This window comes from Sinocyclocheilus grahami, unplaced genomic scaffold (genome assembly GCF_001515645.1).
Source record: "Sinocyclocheilus grahami isolate Dianchi unplaced genomic scaffold, SAMN03320097.WGS_v1.1 scaffold74.1, whole genome shotgun sequence".
NCBI lineage: Eukaryota > Metazoa > Chordata > Actinopteri > Cypriniformes > Cyprinidae > Sinocyclocheilus > Sinocyclocheilus grahami.
Genome location: NW_015505253.1, coordinates 2950294 through 2953864, shown reverse-complemented (window position 1 = coordinate 2953864; position 3571 = coordinate 2950294). Strand labels below are relative to the sequence as shown.

The following is a 3571-nucleotide window of genomic DNA, read 5'->3' as shown; positions in this document are numbered from 1 at the left end:
CTCAGCAGTGGCGGGTTCTGAATCGCGGGAAGCAGATGGCTGCCCCTCTTTCCTCGAAAAGAGAGACAAATGAGAGCGGAGTTTTTCCCTTGGAAAAAATGCTCGCAGTGCACGCCGATTGCCCCCTCGGAGGCATTGTGTGCATGCTCTTTGCCCAAACAAATAATGCATAGATCGTGTGTGTCATCAGATGTTAAACAACGTCAACACGGACGCACACATCCACATCCAAAACACGCTTTGCTAGTGCTCGCCATAATGAGATGAATAGAGATCGCTCTTACCACAGAAATGCACGCAAGAAGAGAATGATGTGTGCTCCTGGCGCCTATTTATTCTATAGTCGCACCGGTAGTGATGTCATGGCTGTCGCCAGTCAACGAGTTGGTGTTTTTTCAATGTATACTTCAGACACGGGTCACAACGAGGCGTTCCCCATAGCGACCCCTAGAGGACGCAGTTCGAAGTTCCCATGAAAGGGAACTGAAATTCACAATGAAATACACACTCACTCACACATCGACATTTCAATCTCTTGACTTTAAACAAACTCAAGCACAACACAGTCACAACTGAGAACATCTCAGTTATGTATGGTAACCCTTGTTCCCTGATGGAGGGAACCGAGACGTTGTGTCAAAGTTGCGACATTAGGGGTCGCACTTGGGATTCCAGACACCTGGGATCATGTGTTTCACCTTGGACATCTGGGAGAGGGTATCTCAGTAGAAAGCCTTTTCTTCTGCTTAAAAATAATAATAAAAATTCAGTGGCTGGGGAACCTGGTTGTTGGGAAGTGTTCACTTCCTCAAGTGAGAAAAGAACACTATGGAGACCACATCCTTCTCGAAGGGAGGCGATGTGGAGATGCATCCAATAGACTTGCTAAAGAAAGTACTACATAGGTAAGGTTCTGTGGTGGACACCAACATAAGGGGAGAACAGTCAATCACAGTACCTAGTGACAGAGCAGCTCTCCGTCCAGGGAAAACACAGATAGAAATTAAATAATAGAAATTAATAGAAATTTAGCAGTGGAAGATACACATATGGGACCACCATAGGGAGTCACAACATATAGACCACCAACCTAATATGAGAGTTCACTTGAGGGATACTTAAAGTAATGGGTTCTGCAGTGACTTCCATCGCAAAACAAGCTGCGTGAGAGCACTTGACTGATGGAGAGGGTAGTCCAGGGTTCATAAGAAGGAACTGAATCTGGACGCAAATGCACACATTATCACCTTACCAGGCACCCGATTTCAGGTGTTAGTACCCAGAACTCTGGATTAAACTGGTTCCATTCACAGATTATCGAATCTGGCAAATGTATTAGGTGTAGCCCAGCCTGCAGCTCTACCAATATCTGCTAGTGAGGCACCATTTGCCAAAGCTGGCGAAGCAGCAACGCCCCTGGTTGAGTGAGATCTCACTCCCAAGGGGCATGGTAAGCCTCTGGCATGATAAACCATGAGAATAGTATCCACAATCCAGTGGGAGATTCTCTGTTTGGAGATAGCCTTCCCCTTCTGCTGTCCTACAAATCAGACAAAGAGCTCTTCAAACGATTTGAAACTCTGTGTATGCTCCAAATAGATGTGCAGGGCTTGCAGCGGGCACAACAAAGACAGGTCTGGATCTCCCTCGTCAGGAGGGATAGCTTACAGGGTCACCACTTTGGTCCCTAAAGGGAGTAGTGGGAACCTTAGGCACATATCCTGGTCGGGTCTTAGGACAACGTAGGAGTCTGCTGGCCCAAATTCTAGGCACATTTCATTGACAGAGAGGGCTTACAGATCCCCATCCTCTTGATAGAAGTGTGGACAGTTGGGTGGTCCATCTTCATAGAGAGAGCACTAAGGAAGGATATGACTGATCCAATACCACATCTCTGCGTGTTCTCCCCCGGGATGAACACCAGTTAACGAAAATGTGCCACTTCAGGTCATAGAGCCACCTCGTAGTGGGGGCCCTAGCATTCACCACTGCGAGTGAAAGCCCTCTGAATTCCTCCTCGTCCCTTCCAGGGACCAGACATGGAGGTTCTAGAGGTCTGGGCATAGGTGCCAGATGAAGGTCAAAAGAAAGAAGGTCCCTCCTCAGGGGAATCTGTCAGGGAGGGGCTGATGACATCAGTATGAGATTCGAGAACCAGGTCTTGTTGGAACAATATGGTACCGCCATCAGGGCCTGTTCCATATCCTCCCTGACTTTGAGTCTGTGCGATGATGCTCACTTGGGGGAATGCATACTTGTGTAGGCCCCTGGGCCAGCTGTGCACCAGTGTGTCTGTGCCGAGGGGAACCTCAGTCAGGGAATACAACAGTGGGCAATGGGAGGAGTTTTGTGAGGTAAACTGCTCTATCAGATCTATCTGGGGTGGAGCGTGGCTGAGTGCCGTGCTCGGACCCCAAGAACCGATCATCCAGCCGAGAAGCACTCGGGGCAGGGTGGGGGAGTCCACTTAAGCCCAATGCTCTGAGCTGCCTGGGTAAGCATGGCTGCCATCTCAACGTCAGCATCAGACTGAAACGTGGCACCCGGAAGACCAGTTCCAAGCAAGTCATCGGCTTCCAATGGTTCCAGCCTGCTCTCCCAATGCTGCGATCGACAGCTCATGTAGGCGTTGGTTGGTTTTAAGTGGTTTTTGTCGCCATGGTAACTCACGCTACATGTCTACCCTATTCCAGAGCAGGTTTTATTCTGCAATTTGAAAGAATTTGAAACCAAAATTGCCAGTATTTTACCTACTAATTATTTATTATACTTATAGGAATTATTGTTATTTATAATTTTCCACCCAGCACTAATCTGAACTGAGAGAGTGAAGAGTATGTCATTGTTCTCTACAGGTCGTGGGAATGTGGTGTCACAGCTGAAGGTTGTGCTGCTCTGGCTTCATTTCTAAGATCAGACCCCTCACACCTGAAAGAACTGGTTCTGTCTTGGAATAATCTACAAGATTTGGGTGTGAGGCTTCTTTGTACTGGACTTAAAGATCCTCACTGTAAACTGGAGAAACAGTGGTAAGATCATTTCTTTGATAATCACACGTTTTTGTCCTCAGTACGAAGTGTCCTTTAATGTAAACTCTAAAATCAGCCAAGCAAATAATTGTTCACTACTACATACTAAATCTCAGTACAAATGATCTCATTACTCCTCGAATGTATTTATTCAGTTAACCATAATACTATTCAGTTTATAAGCTGCCAAAGACCTAACATGACACAGTTACTAATCTTATTTAACTGTTCAGTTCTGAATCACATAACAGTTTCAAACAGCACCATTGAGCATCAACATGCATAAGTCTCATTATTTTAGCAGCAGTATGTGGCAATGCTTGTCCTTATATCTCCTCCCTGCTCCGAGACCAGAGTCAATAAACTACAGACATTTCAACTACAGTTCACGTTTTGTCATTCTCTACAGGTTAAGAGAATGTGGTGTCACAGATGTGGGTTGTGCTGCTGTGGCTTCAGCTCTGAGATCAAACCCCTCACACCTGAGACATCTTAGTTTGTCTGAGAATAACCTAGGATGTTCTGAAGTGCAGTTACTTTCT

General features: G+C 46.2%; 1 pseudogene; it reads left to right on the top strand.

Moving 5' to 3' along the window:
• LOC107585795 (NACHT, LRR and PYD domains-containing protein 3-like) overlaps positions 1-3565 on the top strand; it is a 21714-nt pseudogene extending 18149 nt beyond the window's left edge.
• The last annotated feature ends 6 nt before the right edge of the window (positions 3566-3571 follow it).